Genomic DNA, 13,577 nt, shown 5'->3' on the forward strand with positions numbered 1-13,577 from the left:
AGAAATGGCACAGACACAAAGGAGTAGAAGGAGGCCATTATTAACACCGATCCTGCCCCGCCACGTAATTTGATATCATCATGGCTGACACAACAATTTTATGTCTTTTTCCAGCCATCCACACCATCGTGTTGCCTACTGGCTAACAGATGTTTATCGATCTCTACCATAAATAGACATCGATAATGTAAATCTGTGGGAAGAAAATGTTCCGTTTCGAGACAGTTGGGTTTATGCACGAATATTACTGGTTTTGCAGATGAGCGGCAGAATCTGGTCTGACCACTTTGCAAAACTTAAATTCAAACTCGACTCTGATGGGATTTGAATCCACAGCCTTTGAATAGCAACCTGCACAGGGGTGTAGAAGTCCAACGCGCTTTCCATTGCGCCACAGAGCCGCGCCAGCAGCCCACTTTACGCACACAAGTTTGCCTTTGATGCATTGTGTTCTGGACACCGATCTTGCACATGTCTGTCCATGTCACACTTTCCGGTACCTGGTCCTGATCGACTTGTGCTCTGGCTCATCAAGTGTTCGGCTATAGACTGCTCAAACGTTCTCATGACACTTACCTTTACCACATGTTCAGATAATGGTCTGCAGATAATCAATACACTATAGATGAAAGTATTCTTCCTAAATCTCCTCCTTGTCTCCTGTCTTTCAGTTATGTCACTCTGTTCCTTCCCAATACAGGCTTATCCCTGTCACACATATCTATCCTCTTCATAAAATGAGCACGTTAAACGGTTTCTCATTCAGCCTTCTCTGCGCTTATATAAACATCCCCAGCCGAGCTGGTGTACCTTCACAATGGGAGTGGTCAAGCCCTTGCCATTCTTTTCATCTCCTGTGAAATTCTCCTCCAGCAATCAGACGCTTCCAGTATCTGGTGATTACAATAGAAAAACAAAGTTCTCAGAAGAAAAGCCAAAATGTTTGAACAAAATCAGCAGCTCTTGGCCATCTCTGATGAGAAAGGAAAGTTAACGCTTCGAGTCCAATGATCCGTCTTCTGAACTGATGGGAAGGGCGGGTGGGTGAAGAGTGTGTAAGAGCGCGGACGGTTTCTAAAATGATTGAACTCGATGTTGGGTCCTAATGTTTGCATGGTCTGTCGGTAGAAAATGAGTTGCGTGTCTTCCAGCTTGTGTTGTGTCTTGAAGGAGCACTGCAGCAGACCAGAGATTGAAATGATGGTCTGGGAACACTGTGTCTCGATTAGAGTGGTGCTGGAAAAGCACAGCAGTTCAGGCCACATCCGAGGAGCAGTAAAATCGACGTTTCAAGCAACAGCCCTTCATCAGGGATACAGGCAGAGAGCCAGAAGGGTGAGAAGACATTGTAATATTGAAGTACAGGAGACTGGAAGATCGGGATAGTTTTTGTTGATTCTGGACAGAACGTAAGTGATCTCAGCTTTGTCACCGATTCTGTTTTCCTCTCCCCATTGGAGAGAGGACACCTTCTGAGCGGGAAATACAATTGCCTCGATTAAATGAAGTGCAGACAAATCTCTAGAAGATGTGACGAGAAGCTTCACAGTAAGGAGAGATATCGGAAACCAGCAGGAAATGTAACTTACAACATAGAACGTTACAATGCAGTACAGGCACTTCGGCCCTGGCTGTTGCCGCGACCTGTAAAATAATGTGATGTCCATTGTAATGGAAAATTTACATTTATTTTGAAACCAATAAAAGCACAGGGAAACAAATAAGTAAGTATCTTACGTTGCAGAGGCAAGTGTTGCAGACAGACTGAAAAAAAATGTAAAGTTAAGCCGAAATAATAGCAGACTTACAAGGCCAGGAAACTACCATATCAACAGTCAAGGAATGAGAAAAAAAACCTCCGTATCTGGAAAGTAACTCGAATGTTTCAGGCCCCTGAACTTGAGGTGTTGATAAGAAGAAGCGAATTCTAGTAATAAGGGAAAATGTGTTATTTGTGGAAGGTGAGCTAGTTGCCTTTTTGGGAGATACAGGAGCAACATATTCAGTCCTTAAATCAAGGCAGTTGAGAGAGTCGACGTCGTGGGTGCATCAGGAGTCGTGATACGAAAGAGCTTAACCGCACCCCTACTGTGTGGAACCAGAAATGGTACAATATTCCAATTCTCATTACTATTGTCGGAAATCTGTCCTTTAAATCAGATGGCTCGCGATCATAGGCTTGCAGGTAATACGAAAAGAAGGTTTACCAGCGCAAGCTGTAAATTACGACTCACGACCCCGATGCATGTCTATGAGTGGCGATTAAACCAGAGAACCATCAGTTCAGTAATCGATTTGCTCGCCCAGCAATCAAGTATCCTTGTTAATTCAATTAACACAGATTTTCTTGCTGGGGATATGCTGCACTGCACAGCACACATACACCGTGATGGCCCTTACAAATAATATGCGAAGGATTGTTTGAGGAGATTGGGTAAACCAGTTCAGTTAGTATTGTGCGAAGTTTATTGGAATGATCACAGATGTGCAGTCAGTGTAAAACTGTCCAAAGTATCTTTTGATGTGGAAGGCACCTTTCCTCACGTACCATTGGCGAAGGTATCCAGCGAGAAGTGGCAGGATTTGAGACGATGGGTACTGCATGCTCAAAAAAACGAAAGGTTGTGTCTTAAGCGACGATGTGCGTATCTGATTCCATGCAGATGTAAGGACAGATATGAAGAAACTAAATTGGCTCACTCAGGCAGACAGAGCAGTCCAGGTAACCCCCTCCAAGAGGGTAGGCTGTCAATTAGCTCTGGAAGATGTCTCGGACCCAACATTAAGAAGGGTCCCCACTGAGTGCAGGTCAAAAGGCAAACGTGATGTGGGGTTCATACGAAGCTGTGAACCCACAAGAATAGCCCCGAAGTCTGAGTATGTCCATGCAGAACACAGGACTCGTTAAAACCCGAGGCTGTCAAAGGATACTACTTTGAATCCCTCCTGAAGGCTTGAGTGATAATTCCCTGTGGATAATCATCGGTGAGAGCCCCCATTTTTCTGGTCAAAAAGGCAAACATTCCAGGTGAATCAGGGAAAAGGAGCTTTGTTCAAGACATGCTGGTAGTGAATTATGCTGTTGTTCCGTCCGCCCCAAATGTTCCTAATCCTTGTACTCTATTAGTTCAAATTCCACCTGACAGTAAATGGTTCTCTGCTATGGATTTAGCAAATGTCTTCTTTAGTGTACCAGAACACCCAGAAAGTCACTTCTGGTTCACTTTTCCACTCAAAGGCAAATCATGTACATTCAAGCAACTTTGGCAAGCTTACTGTGAGTCCCCCACCATAATTAATGGGGCTCGATGCTGGAGTCTGGAGATCTTTGTTTTAACTCAGGGGTCAGCGATTCTGCAGTATGTACACGAATGCTTAACAGCAGCACCAACAGAGGAACAATGTGAGAAAAATACGCTTGCGTTGCTCTGCTATCTAGCCAGGAATGGGCACAAAGCTATTTTCGCAAAATTACAATTTTTGCAACAACAGGGGAAGTTCTTCGGTCACTTCTTTCTGAACAAGGGAAGGCTATTGGTCAAACAAAGTTCAAGCAATCCAGCAATTTCCAAAGCCTCACACGAAGAAACAATGGCTATTCTTTTTGGTCATGCGCTTCTACCGTAGAATTTTTATCCCACATTACACAACCCTTGAGGCCCCGCTAAATGAAATTTTCAATGGCTATGAGTTGCAGAACCAGAGACCGTAGCAGTTGAATTGTAAATAGCGCTCCAAACCACACCTAAACTGGGGATTCCGAATCCAAACAAGCCTTTTATACAAACGGTAGATGCATGACATCTGTGATGATGCAGGATAATGTGGGAAAATTGAGGCAGGTAGCTTACATTTTGCTTAAACTTAGACCCCGTAGCGGCAGGATTGCCTATATGCCTGCGAGTCGTGGCTGCAGCTGAAAAGGTTTGTTGTAGCGTCCAGGGACACAGTCGGCTTTGGAGAATTAACCCTACTGTTCCCACATGCATCCTTACTGTTTTCCGAGCAAAACACAGCACACATGTCGGCTCAGAAACAATACTGTGCTATTGGAGACGCCTAACATTACAATAACGAGATGTAACGTCCGTAATGCTGCTAGCCTTATCGCTGCAACAGGAGAGGGAGACCCACATGAGGGTATCACTGTAACTAATAAAATTTGCAACCCAGATCAGACGTGCACGATTCACAAAATCAGAATCAGGATATGGCTTTTTTTGTGAAAAGGTCAGCATTCAGGAGCAAACGGACAGGCCAGACTTGTGTTTGGTATGCTGTAGTAACTACCCATGAGGCAGTCAAAGCGGAATCACTCCATTGTCATCTGTCAACTCAAGCAGAAGAGCTGATTGCCTTGACAGAGGCATGTAAATTGGCTGAGTGAAGGATAGTGAATATTTACACCAACAGCGAATATGCATACGGGGTTGTACATAACTGTGGAACTCTGTGGAAACACAGGGGCTTCTTGACCTACTCTGGAAAGCCCGAAATACACCGTGGCCTGACTTCTGACCTTCTGGAAGCGGTCCTACCGCCTAAATCATTTCCTGTCTGTAAATGTGAAGCCCACACAAAAAAGTACGATTCCCGTTCTCAAGGCAATGCGAATGCAAACTCAGCGGGAAGGACGGCAGCCCAGCAGCCGCCAAGTGATCAGTTAACATGTTTATGTCAAATATTTGTAATCCAAAGCAGACTTATGGGAGGTTGAGTCGCAGGCCACGCCGAAGGACAAACGTGAATGGACAATGGCAGGGTGCAGAATGAGGGAATGGGTGTGGTGTGGCCCCATTGGTAAACCCTGTCTACCGCGATCATTATTCCCATTCCATGCCAATTAACACACAGTGAGGACCATGTGTCAAAAAGGGGGGATATAGCGAATAAAGTGAAATGATTTTATCGTGATATGTAATTTGGTTTCCGTGGTCGAATCTGTAACTCCTCTTCTGTCATGGTGCAAAATAATTTTCCAAAGGTCATCTTATTCAGTCCGGGACTGAGGTTTAGAAAACAACAAATATTTCTGTTTTTTTGGAGCTTGCTGTGTTTACATTCTCCCCGCCTCACTCGAGATAGAAGGACTTATGAACTCCATTTCTGTCAGTCCAGGTGAGACACTTTGTGACGCGGGTAGTTTCATTGGCAAAGTCAAGATATTTATCCCCATGAAGCTTCCTTTCACCCTCTGTCTGCCCATTCATTCAATTTGATCACTGCTGTTCTGAAAAATTTTACCTCTGCTCTCCTGTTGTTCTTCTGTAATTCGAGAGAACCTCGAACCGAATCCCAACATTATATTAATTTTCGGTTGTTTATGTTACATCAATGACCAGACCAGAACAAACTAGCAGGAAATTGAATAACACAAACAAGATTTTTAAAATTCCTTCCAGAAAATTACCTACTGCAGAGTCAGAATATGAGAAATGTCAGAGTGCACTGATATTTAGCCCATTTCACAATGCACAGATACTCGTAGACGAGTTCAGTCTTTGCAAAATGTTTATTTATAATTGTGACAATTCCCTGGGGCAGATCCTCCCTCAATGCACAAAAATGTATGCTGCCAAAAACTATTTCAATTCAGATTCAAATCGCTCAGATTAAAATTGCTTTCCGTCAATCCAAAGTTTCCTGGGCCATGTCAATTGAAGTGTATCCAGATGAGGTTAGAACTCCCAGCCTCTTCTCCCACAGCTCCCTATTCCATGTCAGCAGAAGTTGCTCCGACCTAGTTTGGAGCTCCCTGCTTGGGCGTTTCACGCGCCTCTCTGCCTTCATAGAAGGACTGCATGCTCACGGACTTGATCACTGGCAGAAAGAGTAGAGAGTCACGCGTTCATTCCACTCTCAATTTCCGATCAGATCTTCGCCACTGCGTCACTAAATTTCTCTGATTCCAGACCTGGAAACCGGTGTGATTGAAGTGTGCAAGCGTAGTTACTACCTTGTCTCGAGGCACTGGTAAAGTAACGATGTGAAACATCGTTGTTATTGGAACTTACATTTCAACAATTTGTGTGCTACGCCTGTACATTTCATCTTTTCTTGAAATCTATCGAACTCATTCTTCAACATTCTCAATGATGGAATCTCCAAAGCCACTGAGGACATCGAAGATGACGATACAACCCAATCTCAGTAGGTTATCCTCTTGTACATGTGGTGTTGTTCCTCGCCAATCTCAGCCATTGCATTTATTGCTTTTATGATTGGTTATTTTTTCATGTGATCGTATAGTGGCTCGTCCTCTTCATTGTGGCCACAGCAACGTCCATTCAAATCCGAGTATCAGTAATGCACAATTGTTCCGTGTTACTCCACATAATCCTTCCAAAACAAACGCAGAAAGGAAACAATCAATTTTTAAAGTTAGAATGCTCTTGAAGGTGATGATTTTTTTCTTCAAACTTTATCTGCACCCGATCTCGGCGAAGTTTCTCCCTTTCACAAGCACTATTCTTCCTTTCCCTCCCTCCTCCCATGTCACTGGGACATTGCACAAACTAACATTCACTTTCACATTGACACCGTTAAGTTAGTGCTGCAGCTGTCACTCTTGTTAGGTGAACGTACCCCAATACCACCATGAGGAGCTTTAAACCCAATTAATGCAATCGGATAATTTGTTTGGGTTATCAATCCTCATGTAAAGTGTTGATTTGCATGGACCAGAGTTCAATGGGGCACTGGGTTCATGAAGAGGACACAGAACGGTATCGAGTAAAAGAGACTTTATTGGAAAAGACCAATTTGTTGAATTCCCCACATTTATTTCAAGTGTTTATTCGTCTCTCGCAAGAGTGTTATGTACAATTCTGCAATTCACATAAAATAAGCGAAATGACAACTGTGGAAACGGTGCAGAAGTGATTTGCCAATATGTTGTCTGGATTGAAGAACTTCAGCTATGAAAGAGTTTAGACAGACTGACCTTGCTTTTGTGAGAGCAGGAGAGATTGAGAGGAGACAGTATTGAGATGTAGGAAATAATGAGGGGCATGGATTGGGTACACTGAACGAAAAGTTTATCGATGATGAATGGATCAATCAATCATATGATTTAAGATAAGATTCATAAATGTTCGAGTAGCTCTACACAAAAAAACTTCATCAGCTAGCGAGTGGTTGGAATCTGGACATCACTGTCTGTATATGTCGGAGCAGCAGAAATTCTAATAACCTTCAGAGATACTTCACTGTGAATTTGTAATGCTTGAGGCGAGGAATGTTAAATGATGGAAAATGGGATGAGGACAATCAAGCAGGTGTCATTGACAAGAGCATGCAAAAGTAGCTTGCAGACTCAGTTAGCTCTGACATCCACTGTGTGGCGTTTGGTAACCTCCGCTGTCATGTGAGAGGCCAGGATTCATTTTCCGGCTGGGGCATCTCTGACTGTTTCAGGGTTTCAAGGTTTGTGTAAAGATCTTCAATTCCGGTGAAGGGTGGAGATGGTGTGGGGATGTTCGGTGGTTTTGGGAAGTTGGTTTGCTGCCGTTTCCTCCCCTTTCTCGGTGATATCCTCAAGGCAGATGAAACTCGTGTGAAGCTCTGCTGTCCTGCAGCGTTTCGAATTGGCTTGATTTATTTCCCACTGCTTTAATTTGCTGGTTATTGTCGTTCTTTGCATGTCCCAGTATGTTGGGTCCAGATCAACATGTTTTTTGATGGAGTCATTGGATGAGTCTCGTCATTCTAGAAATTCTCTGGCTGCCCTCTGTTTAGCTCGCCCTAATATTTTTGTGTTGTCCCAGTCGACTTTGTTGTCCTCGTCACCGCTGTGCATTGCTACTCGGAACAGCTGCTTGTGTTGTTTAGTGGATCCTCCAGAAATATTTTGCAACAGCAGATATTCCCGCAGATTCATTGTCAAAACCAACGCCAGGAGGACATGCCATTACCCAACAAACGAAGCTCTCTACATTATAGGTAAAAGTATGTCTCGGCATGTACACCCAGACTCCTCTGGCCACTCTGATGTATGAGACAGCATAAACCGAAAGACTCATTTGACAAGAGCTCACCAAAATTAGACCAAATACCCATCAAAGGCAGGACAAATTTGGGCAAACAATGTTGCATGTAGTGACAGCAGGAGTCATTAAAAAGGACAGACAACTCACGATACGCATTCTTGAAGATCAACTTGACACAAAACACCACTGCCACGTGTCCGCAGTAGGTTGACTCATGGCACTGAGTGTCGCTGATTTCGTGGCTGGAAGCTTGGAATGTTTGACAGTCTGCAGCAATGTAGCATGTGTTGCTGGAAAGGTAGAGCAGATTAGACAGCATCCAAGAAGCAGGAGAATGGATGTTTCTGACATGAATACTTCATCAGGCATTCAGCCAAATCGTCGATTCTGCTACTCCTCGGATGCTGCCTGACATTCTGTGCTTTCCAGCACCATACTCTCGACTCTGATCTCCAGGATCTATAGTTCTCACTTTCTCCTCCGTCTGCAGCATTAGTTAGCTCCTTGTGTGAGGGAACTGTTGATATCACCAATGTAAAATTCGATTGCTGATTGAGAAATACAACAAGCTTCGCAGCCCAAAAGAGTGTCCCTGTTGTTTTGAGTTTCCTGGCTGTAAAATATATGCTTCTGTGATCGCACAGTTGGCAGTAATGTGGGGAGAGTCTGCAGTTATCTGCATTTACATCCTAGATGCTATTGATGTTGTTTGATTTGTTCTTGATTTGTGCAACAGTAACACAGTGACAGATCAATTAATATTGCAAGAAAATATCGAGGTTCTGGTGACATTTGATCAGAGATTACCGAGATTTCGGAGAAACGAATGCTGATTCGTTCGGGTCGTGATGAAGAACAACCAGGGAAATAAGTCACCAGCGGGTATAGTTTACAAGGGCACTCACAGTAGCCAAAATGCGAAACAAATCGTAGAAAATGACGAAGACAGATGAAGGATGAGAGTAATCGTGGGTAATCTGACTTCCACTCCCCAGCTCCCCTATTTCCCTCACCCAACCCCATTGTAAACAAATGTTAGAGAGCCATAAACATCAATGTCGTCCTTTGGAACGATCCTAGTCTTTTCTAAATTTTCGATTCGGCTATTAGTTTCAGTTACTTTTTTTCTTTCCTGGGAAACCATCTCTTTCATTGTTAGCAATCCGAAAAGAAGTCATCCTTTTTGTCAGGGAAATAATATGATACTAAATTTTGTTTGTGCCATAAGATTCCTCTGTGTCACACGTTTCTTTAACTTTCTCTCGATTTTAATAGTGCTCTGTCTTTTGACGCTTCCGACCAACGTGCATGTCCTCATAATCCGCACATGTAACTGCATCTGACAAGTTTTTCCCCACTAACCCAATCTATCTATATGCCTATGCATATTGCCACGATCTCATCATAACATGCTCTCCCACGCGTGTTCATTGTCAGCAAATTTGGACACATTTCACACTGCCACTTGCTCAATGTTATTAACAGAGAGATAATTGAAGCCTTGAATGTAACCAGTCTTGAAAGGCCTCTGCTGTAAATGCTTCTACATACTTGCTCCCCTCTGAATGTGAGAACATCCTCTTCATTTATTTCATAAGTGTGTAACCCCTTCCCCTGATATTGGGATCTCCGGTCCTTCACTATTCTGGATATAAAGTAGATCAGAACAAACTTTTAAAGTAAAACACAATCTCACTGCTGTCTCCAGTGCCAGTTTTGAGTTTTCCTTTTTGACCTCTGTTTGAAAAAACTGCCCTGATTAGCACATTATTATTGACAATGACACATCTGCTTCACAGGTGCTTCAGTGCCTGTGATTGGAGTGGAGCTGAAAGGCGCGATAAAAGTGCATCTTTTTTCACTCGACCATTGCCATATTATTAATCTCTCTGCTCATGAAAATGGATCCTTCATATCCACTCTATCTCTCATCAATTCCGAGCATGTTTCCATCCCAGTTAATTTTAAATGGTTTTTTGTTGGATGAGTTATTTCTGCAATTCCAGAAAAACCGTCTCAACAACTCGATATGTTCAGAGGCTGCTCATTTCTTGACATCCAGGAAACTTGCGTTCTGAACCAGAAACGGATCTGACTCAAAACTTTATCTTTGTCTCTCTATCAACAGATAATAAAAAATGCATGGGATATATGGAGGTTTCACTGTGTTTATTTGAAGCAAGTTGTGTTTTTCCATTAAACGTCTTTACTCCTCGTCCTCGGGTCTATTGCCCTGATCAGAGGCAGCAGTTCCTCCTGACCATTAACCCACCCATCCACAGCTCTTTCTCCCACATCATTATAAAAGTCCCCAATAAATCTCCCATTAATCTTCTTTGCTCCAAACAAAGCATTCCCAGAGTCGTGAATTTCTACACAAAAGGAGGTCTATTTATCTCTGTACATGGTGCAAAGCAGAGGCTTGTGAAAAGATTCTGAGAAAATTGTGCCAATTGTCAAGTGGGAACACTGTCAACAATTAAAACAGAAATCCTCGATATTCCTTTAGACGTGGATTCAGAGGAAAGTGAAGGGTGAACTGGCCGACAGGGCAGAGACAGTTTACATATCTTTCCGTTCTTTCGGAGGCCGGTACTTTGACTCTGATGTACTCGGGACATGAACAGATCTGTGACATTGAAGAATTCTCGTTCCTGCACGTCAGGATGTCAAATCTTATCTCATTTCCGGGGCAATTAGAAAGCGCGGGAACAAATAGGACACTGAAAGGCTGGAAGTGAGACGATCCCTGTAGGATGATAACTGATTTCCGGTGTCGTGTGTGTGTCTATAAAGGGTGGGATCAGACTATTACCATGACTTCAACGTGAATGGCACGGGATTTATTTCGCAAAAGTCATACTAATTAAGGACGATTTTCAATATGGGAGGAGCAGGCTGCAGCTGCATTGCGGATCAGTGACACAATTAGCTCATCAGTCTCTGTGGCGATGTTAGTCAGTGCGTTCGGCTCTTCACTGACAGGTTGCTGTTCTCCCACGACCCAGGAACGGAGCGACAGCTGTTCTCACACAATCTGTTTTCTTTGTACGCACATTTCAGGGTTTTTACCGAGGTCAGAGAAATATTCTTCATAAGGCTCGATGGGGGGAGAATGTTCCAATTTTAGGACAGCTGATTCTCGGGGTCATGCATGTGTCTGCAAAGTGTGAGAACAAACTGTTCCCATTGTCCACAATGAATGTTCCAGGATTAATTTTGAAAACGTTAAACAAATTGAAGACAATTTTCATTATGTGAAGGGCAAGCGAAAGCTTGAATTCACTGACAGTGTGCTTTCGGAGATCCTGCAAGGGGCCTACTACAAGGGACTCCCCAGCCTCTATGGAGCAATTAGTTCTCTCATTTGACTGTTAACCGAGAGGGTGTACACACGCATGGAGCGATCGCTGTTCTTATCCATCCGACTCTTTTGCTGTGCACATTCGGGTTTTTAATAGGATCAGTGATATGTACCCAAACGGAAACCAAATCCAGTGAGCAACCACAAATGCATTTCTGTATTGTTGTTTGGCTCGTGAAGGGTTGTGAACACTTGGAATCTAAAACAAAAACACAAACTGTTCAAGGAACTCGGCAGGTATGACATTACCTGTGAGAGAAAATGGTGTTCTGAGAAACCCCTGGAGAAGCTTCGATTTGTTGTCTCTGTCTCCCCCCAGATGCTGCCAGATCTGTTTAGTTTCTCCTGCAATCTCTCCCTTTCTTTTGAACTGAATGACCATTTCAACCATCGAGATTGATTACACAGTCCAAACATGTCCTGACATTTCACCTGATCGAAACTGTGGTGATTGAATTCAAACAAACCGAACAGTGATTGCCTGTCCCTCAGCTCCACAGGGAGGGAGAACATGATACAAGTTTAGTCGCGTGCTTCTGCAGTTGTGGCCAAGTGGTTGACGCAATGTGCGTTAACTCCACTGTGGATTCCTCATGCAGTTAAGCATTTTGCTGACTGTAATTGAGAGTCGAGAGTGAACTTGAAGAGTGCTTGCTCTCTGCTTTCTTGTTTGTAATTCAAATCGCAGGATAAGGTGAAATGCAGATAACTCAGGCAATGAACGTTCGTAATCTGCAACCAACCACCTGTCAAAATGGAAAAGGCTGAAGACTCCAAAGCAGGTAAGACCCATTTAGTTGTACACTTCCATTACTGAATACGTTTGCACCTCTGAAAAAGGTGACGCCAAATGAGATAAGAACAGTTCAGGGGACTGGTGCAGACTTAGTGGGCCAAAGGTCATTTTTGTGCTAGACACTTCCATGGCCAACTGCGAGGTGGACAGTTTGTGAAGTAACAGAACATTCTTTGCAAAATGTCACTCGGCGAGTAAGGAGTCGAAGCTACTGTCCCCTGATCTTTCTGACAGTTACGGTATTCATTGGCATATTTCAATTGGAAAGAACTGTTATGGTGCATATTTCTAGAATCAGTCTATATGATAATCAGGACAATGAAACCGTGATGTCTCATTACCCAGCCGACAGCAAGCCCTTGCAGCTTACATTCCCTGGCTCTGCTTTTGAAATAAAGATTACTTTCTCAATGTGCCTGTGTTTATAGCAAACAGCTCATTGACATCAGGACTGGACGTTCAGGGGAAACTGGAGGTGTGACAGGGACAGAAATAGAACAAGACGAGACGTGAAAGTGTTTAGATTTTGCCATGGGTCTGTTGTTTTTTTGTGAGGAATGTCTGCTGGGCGCTATCCTGTCTGGTCCCAGGAGCCAGAGGGCTTGTTTTGGTGGGAATTGTGTTATTGAAAGTTACACATGAGAAGCATGTTGGACTATTTCAGCTCAGTATCCACTTCATATCATGGCTCACCGCAATGATGCACATTTTCTGCGAAGTGCCTTGTATTCCACTTTAAGCTGCCTTTCTCCGGAGAAACTTGTAGACATAAAGCACATGGAGTGGGGAGAATCCTGAGGACTCTGTCACTATCGGGGAGTGTGCCTGTGTGACTTTCTCTGTATGTGAACATGAGAATACGTTCCCCAAAGTGGTTTCAACCGTGTGACCAGGTCAACCATCAGTACCATTGTTATGTCATTTAAGATCCCAGGAAGAATCTCATTGGAACAAACCGGGACGAGAATAGATGGATGCCAGATATCGTGCGCTTCACGATGGACGAATGGCCCTTCTCCACTCCTCTCCCACACGCTTTGTAAACTCGAGGCCAGAGAGAAACTGACCTGACGAGAAAATCCCTTCACAACCGTCTACTACCAATTTTGCAAACTTACTTCTATCTTGCCACCTAAATCATTTATTTAAATGCAAAAAAATGAATGTGCGCTCAGCCAATGGGACACATTTGGTAACAGTCCTCCAGTCTGAAAACTACCCTGCACCACCATTCTCAGCATCCTGCTATTGAACTAATTTTATATCTAATTTGAATCCTTACATTTAACTCTATGTGATCTAACTTTATGAATTAGTCAACCATGTGGAACCGTGTAAAAGCTTTTATAAAAGCCCAAGTGAGCAAACTCTACCAATTTGTCCTCATTGATCTTCTTGGTTACGCCCTCAAAAAACTCAATCAATTTTG

General features: G+C 43.3%; 1 non-coding gene across 1 annotated transcript; it reads right to left on the reverse strand.

Moving 5' to 3' along the window:
• Window positions 1-309: 309 nt before the first annotated feature.
• On the reverse strand, window positions 310-401 carry trnar-ucu (transfer RNA arginine (anticodon UCU)). The gene is given in 2 exon segments: window positions 310-345; window positions 365-401. It is a non-coding gene; the product is annotated as a tRNA-Arg (tRNA).
• Between the last annotated feature and the right edge of the window lie 13,176 nt (window positions 402-13,577).

This window comes from Chiloscyllium punctatum, chromosome 28, assembly GCF_047496795.1.
Source record: "Chiloscyllium punctatum isolate Juve2018m chromosome 28, sChiPun1.3, whole genome shotgun sequence".
In the NCBI taxonomy this organism is placed as follows: domain Eukaryota; kingdom Metazoa; phylum Chordata; class Chondrichthyes; order Orectolobiformes; family Hemiscylliidae; genus Chiloscyllium; species Chiloscyllium punctatum.